Genomic DNA, 6,952 nt, shown 5'->3' with positions numbered 1-6,952 from the left:
ACGGAAAGCACTGTGCTTCTGGCTCACTCTTGCAGTAAAGTACAATCATTCTGGGAAAAGGAAAGTGCTAGGGAAGAGTTGTCAGAATTGGTAGCTGAATTGCATTACCATGTGGCCCTCTGAGAGGCCGGAACATCAGAAGCAAAAGGACCTGGATGAACAGGGTCACATTACTTCTCTGAGAAATAAATGAATTGGCTGGAGAGGATGCTATTATGTCCACTTTCACAGGCTCCTATAGAACTCTGTACAACTGAAATATAAATTAAGAGACTGTAATATGGCTGGGCTTATAAATGCAAATTAAAATAAATAATTGAGGTTTTTATTTTTATTTTATTTAATAAATAAATAAATATTTATTATATTTATTTTAATAAATAGTTGAGCTGTTTTTATTCCTCACATTATCTGTTCTCTGGCTAACTGCCTATGTTGGCAACAATGCATCTTCTGAAGAGGAAATCAGAACAACTGAGTATATGCAAATAATCCTGTTTGTATGTTTAAGAAACAAAACCCTTCCTTTTATAGTCACACTTTTGCATGTGTCACATTAGGCCTTCACACCTATGAGAGATGAGGATTGTACACATAAATAAAGAAACCAGAAAATCCAATCCTCCAAAATACTTTCAAGTTGTATTATCTCTACCTGGCCTATGTGCATAGAACCATTATATTTCTTTTTTTTTTAATGTTTATTTATTTATTTTGAGATAGAGCAAGAGAGCACACCTGTGCACTTGTGCATGCAAGCAGGGGAGGGACAGAGAGAGAGGGAGAGAGAGAGAATCTCAAGCAGGCTCCACCCTGTCAGCACAGAGTCCAAGGCTGGGCTTGATCTCATGAACCCTGAGATCACAACCTGAGCAGAAATCAAGAATCAGATGCTTAACCAACTGAGCCACCTAGGGACCTGCCATTGTGTTTCTTTTTAGTAGTTCACCATTTACCCTTCACTATAAATGAGTTAATTCAGTTAAATTTCAGTGTTATAACACATTTGATAATATTGTACATTTCAAATCACAAAGGAGTATCCCTTCTCCAGTTATTTTCTCCAAATATTGTATTTTCTCTAGTTTTGCTTAACTGGAAAGTTACCCTTTAAGTTCTAGACTATGGGTCCACATGAGTTTTCTCAGTTACCTTTCTGGTAGTACAAACAATGAGGTATATAGGCAGAAGCATTGAGAAGTTATATGGAACACATGTAGTTTTAGTGTTTGATCTAGCTGATAATATTCTCTCTTAGCTCCAATGATATGAGTTCGACACTGATTTTACCATATGGGTAACTAAGCCACGAAATATATTATCTCAACAACAGTATCGTAACATGTTTTAATAAGGAAACCATTCTAGGTTCTGGATCAAACAAAATCATGCAAATATAGTCACTTTCTTCATGTGCAAAGACATCATTTAATTAACAAAAGTATATGTTATATCAATAGATAACTTAGCAAGTTTCAAAGCAACTCATATATATCTACTGAATGCTTACCATAGCTGTATGCTGTGGGGATCTGGGAATTAAAATATAATAAGCCAAGCTCAAATGAGAAAGTGTATTTATAAGTGCACAGTAAAGGTGGTCCATATCCAAGTAAGAGTGCTGAGGTAATTAAGTACAGATTCCTGGGTTCAAAAATGTTTACTCCTAGGAATTTCTCCTATGGAAATACTCATTGTTTTGGAGGGATCATTGGCCAGAATTGTAGTAAGACTCTTCTATTTTTTTTTTTTTTTTGCCAAGCCACAAATTTGCTAATAGGTCATGTTTATAAGAAAGTGAGTCAGATTCAAAACTTGAAGAGATGGCATTAATCAAATAGATTTTCCCCAAATAAGTTATTTTCCTATATACTCAGGATTAAATTAAGTAATAATCATATATCTGCTGGCACAATTTTTTTAACTCTTTCATATGTTCAAGTGCACATGCATACACTGCATATTTAAATTCAGTCTTATGAAGGGCTGACAAAAAGATGTTTTTCCATGTCCAACCAATGGGACACAATTTTCTCAGTATTTCCTCTTTTTTCAGTGCCCTGGAAATCTTTATAAGCAGCATGATTAAGAAGACATCCAATGAAAGCTTTATTTTATCAATGTGGTCACTGAAGGGCAAACTTCTTATGTTTGCTTACAGAAATATTACAAAGTTTTAAGCATGTGAAAAATCTCAAATATCTAATGCTGTCTTTTCCTTTTCTTTTGTGTACAAATTATTTCATAGGACTTATAAATATCTAAATTTTGCTATACTAAGCTCTGCTCACAATTTACTAAGTACATATGGTCACATATAAAAGAAGCATTGTCATATGGCAAATAGCCAAGGCTTTGGCCTACAGAGTTGGTGTTGTCCAATTCGATCCCCTTGGCACTCATAAAACTGTGAAAGGATTATACACATACACATGCACAGACACACACACACACACACACAACTACAAACACTGCGATTAAAATCCTTGTATCCTTATTTATCCAGAGGTCAAATGCATCTTCATTTGTGATAGCAAACATTGATAGCAGTCTAAATATTTGTAAATAGGGAATTCAATAAATGTAATTTAGCATATAGGTAAACAGAACACTATAAACCTAAAAAAAAAGGAAATCTACATTTACTGAAATGAAAAGATGTCCACAATGAGATAAATATGATATTTTATAAGAAAAAATGTACATATATATCCATATATTTATGGAAAGATGTATACTAAGCTGTTAAAAGTTGTTTATCTTAAGATTATGGTGCAACTTCCAAATTTACTTAGCAGATTTTATGTCTTTATAGTATATATGAATTATTTACTTAATAAGAATAAATATATAACATAAAACAAGTAAATTGAAGGAAAGCCATGTGTGGCATAATTTTACCTACATAAAACATGTGCATATATGTTTATATATGAATGAAAATTCCAGGAGGATACATACCTAATACTTAACAGGAATTTTCTATTACTATTAAGGGGTGGAGTTATGGTAAGAATTCAACATTCTTTATACTGTTTGAATGTTTTACAACCATTATGCATTACAGAGTAATCTGTACATAGTGACTTTAACCTTAGTTGACTAACTGAAGAAAGAAGTATATATTACATAATTCTTGTGTAATTAAATAGGCATTTCCATATAAATAACATGAAGGGTGTACTTTAGGTAAAGTTTATCTGAAAAACAACTGCAATTATTATCATTAGATTTTTTAATGAAAAAGAAATTTATTGGAAGTCATAAGACTACCATTATAAAACATGATCAAGCTATCAGAAAATGTTTTTAAAAATGATACTTGGGTTAGATGGCCCAACCAAGATGGGTCAGTGAGAGTGGTGGTGATGGCCCCCTGGAGGTGGCAAGAAGGATGACAAGGACAAGAAAAAATTACAAACTTCCTGTACCAACTATGGTGTGGAAAAAGAAGAAAAAGGGACCAGATGCTGCCAGCAAGTTGCCCTTGGTGACACCTCATACTCAGTGCTGGTTAAAATTATTGAAATTAGAGAGAATTAAAGATTATCTTCTCATGGAGGAAGAATTCATTAGAAATCAGGAACAAATGAAGCCTTTAGAAGAAAAGCAAGAGGAGGAAAGATCAAAGGTTGATGATTGAGGGGGACCCGAAAGGTAGGAACATTTGAAAAGATCATTGATGACAACCATGCCATTTTGTCTATATCTGTAGGCTCAGAACACTACATCAGCATTCTTTCCATTGTAGACAAGGGTCTGCTGGAACCAAGCTGCTCAGTCCTGCTTAACCACAAGACATAGAGGTGCTCATGGATGACACAGATCCCTTGGTTACAGGGATGAAGGTAGAAAAGCCCCTCCCCCCCAAGGAAACCTATGCTGATTTTGGGGGGTTGGACAACCAAATCCAGGAAATTAAGGAATCTGTGGAGCTTCCTGTCACTCATCTTGAATATTATGAAGAGTTGGATATGAAGCCCCCAAAGGGGGTCATTCTAGATGATCTGCCAAGCACAAGCAAAACCTTATTAGCTAAAGCAGTAGCAAACCAAACCTCAGCCACATTCTTGAGAGTGGTTGACACTGAACTTATCCAGAAGTACCTAGGTGATGGGTCCAAACTCATTCAGGAATTGTTTTGAGTTGCAGAAGAACATGCACCATCCATTGTGTTTATTGATGAAATTGATGCCATTGGGACAAAAAGATAAGACTCAAATTCCAGTCGTGAGAGAGAAATTCAATGAACCATGTTGGAACCATTGAAACAGTTGGATGGATTTGATATAAGGGGTGACATGCAAGTTATCATGGCCACAAACTGATAGAAACTTTGGATCCAGCACTTGTCAGATCAGGCTGCATTGGCAGGAAGATGGAGTTCCCCCTTGCCCAATGAAAAGACTAAGAAGTGCTTCTTTCAGATCCAAACAAACAGGCTGACACTGGCCAATGACATAACCCTGGACAACTTGATCATGGCTATTGATGACCTCTCATTGCCAAAGTCAAGGCAATTTATATAGAAGCTCGTCCAATGGCCTTGAGAGAACATAGAATGAAACTAACAAATGAAGACTTAAAAAAATCTAAAGAAAATGTTCTTTATAAACAACAAGAAGGCATCCCTGAGAGGCTCTATCTCTATCAGACCACAGTTAACTTCAGGGAAATGGCTGGGACTGTCCCCACATCTTAGATGGATGAGATTGGGGAAGCTGCCTAGAGGAATCCATGTTCTAGTTGCTCTTTATTAGCAAAATCTCCTTTGTACCTTTTTGAGCATATGTACAGGATACCCAATAGGCTGCCTTTATCTGTTGGTCACATGCAGTACTCTCTCCCCAATAAAGTGTGCCCCTGTCAAAAAAAAAAATGATACCTAAGGATCAGTTAAATTTAAGAAAACATGGCATACATAGACTATGCTATTTGTGATAAATGGGGGGAGCGTTGTCTGTCTTTAGTGTTTTCCTGAGTTTTCTTCCTTTTTTTTTGTAAACCAGGTGAAGGAAAATAAATTGAAGTAACTTAGAGCCTTTGATGGCAAACAATTTCTTATTGAAAGTCCTGTTTTTTATAGAAATACACATAGTAAAAGTATATTTCACTTTCCTTAACTAGTTTAACAAAATCATAAGACTACATCATTTTTGGTAGGGAAAATCAAGTAACTTTCAAAATTAATGAACATGTAATATTATTCTTACATTTTACCGGATTGCCATTTTGCTGAAGACTAGGTCCATATCTTTCACTAATTTTTCTCAGCGCTATATTCATTATGTGTTCAAATTCTCTCTAAAACCAATGGCTAAAATCAAGAAGACAAGAAACCCAAAAGCCCAAGTGTCCATTGACTGATGAATGGATAAAGAAGATGTACATACACATAATGGAATGAATACTACTCAGCCATCAAAAAGAATGAAATCTTGACATTTGTAATGAGATCGATGGAGCTAGAGTGTATTATGCTAAGTGAAATAAATGAGTAAGAGAAAAGCAAGTATCATATGGTTTCACTCATATATTGAATTTAGGAAACAAAACAGACGAACATATGGGAATGGGAAAAAAAAAGAGAGGGAAGCAAACCATAAGAGACTCTTAATGATAGAGAACAAACTGAGGGTTGATAGAGGGAGGTGGGTGAGGGATGGGCTAAATGGGTGAGAGGTATTGTTATGATGAGCACTAGGTGTTATATGTAAGTAATGAATCATTAATTCTACTCTTGAAACCAATATTACAATATATGTTACCTAATTAGAATTTAAATAAAAATTTGTAAGAAGAAAATCATAAGAAACAAGTGTTGGCAAGGATGTGGAGAAAAAGGAACCCGTGTGCACTGTTGGTAGGAATATAATTTAGTACAGCCACTGTGGAAAACAATATGGAAGTTCTTAAAAAATTTAAAATAATACTATATTATCCAATAATCCCACTAGCATTACCCAGGGATAGCAACAACACTAACTTGAAAAGTTATATATACCTGTATGTTTATTACAGCATTAACAATAGCCAAGACATGGAAACAACCTAAGTATCCATCAATAGACAAATGGATAAGGAAAATGCACACACACACACACACATATAGACAAAATGGAATATTACACAGCCATAAAAAGGGTGACATCATGCCATGTCAACAACATGGATGGACCTAGAAGGTTTTATGCTAAGTGAAATAAGTCAGACTGAGAAAGACAAATACCATTTTATTCCAATCACAAATGGAATAAAAAAACCCAAATAAACAAAAAGTAGAATCAGAACTATAAACACAGAGAACAAACGGATAATTGCCAGGGGTGTAGGGAAAGGGAAAAATGGGTGAGACGAGAGGGAGATAAAGGCCTCCAGTTATGGAATGAGTAATTCAGTGGAATAAAAAAAAGCATAAGGAATACAGTCAATGATATTGTAATAGCAATGTAATGGGACAGATCGTAGCTACATTTGTGGTGAATATAACATAATGTATAAACTTGTCAAATCAAATCACTAATTTGTTCACCTGAAACTAATGTAACATTGTGTGTCAATTATAAATAACTAAACAAATAACTAAATAAGTAGATAAATAAATAAATGTAACAGAATTAACAAAACCAAATTGTCTCTAAAACCAAGACTTTAAGTGGGGTCTATGTCTGCTGTAATGCTAGCTTCACAGAATGAATTTGAAAGCTTTCCTTCCATTTCTATATTTTAGAACAGTTTGAGAAGAACAGGTATTAACTCTTTTTTAAATGTCTGGTAGAATTCTCCTGGGAAGACACGGGGCCCTGGACTCATGTTTGTTGGGAAATTTTTGATAACTGATTCAACTTATTTGCTGGTTGTGAGTCTGTTCAAATTTTCTATTTCTTCCTATTTCAGTTTTGTTAGTTTGTATATGTCTAGGATTTTTTCCCTTTCTTCCAGATTGCCCAGT

The 6,952-nt window shown here is 34.9% G+C and overlaps 1 pseudogene; it reads left to right on the top strand.

Moving 5' to 3' along the window:
- The first annotated feature begins 3,421 nt into the window (after positions 1–3,421).
- On the top strand, positions 3,422–4,702 carry LOC131502138 (26S proteasome regulatory subunit 4-like; annotated as a pseudogene).
- The last annotated feature ends 2,250 nt before the right edge of the window (positions 4,703–6,952 follow it).

Source organism: Neofelis nebulosa, chromosome X (assembly GCF_028018385.1).
Source record: "Neofelis nebulosa isolate mNeoNeb1 chromosome X, mNeoNeb1.pri, whole genome shotgun sequence".
Classification (NCBI taxonomy): Eukaryota; Metazoa; Chordata; class Mammalia; order Carnivora; family Felidae; genus Neofelis; species Neofelis nebulosa.
This window is presented reverse-complemented; position numbering and strand designations above follow the sequence as displayed.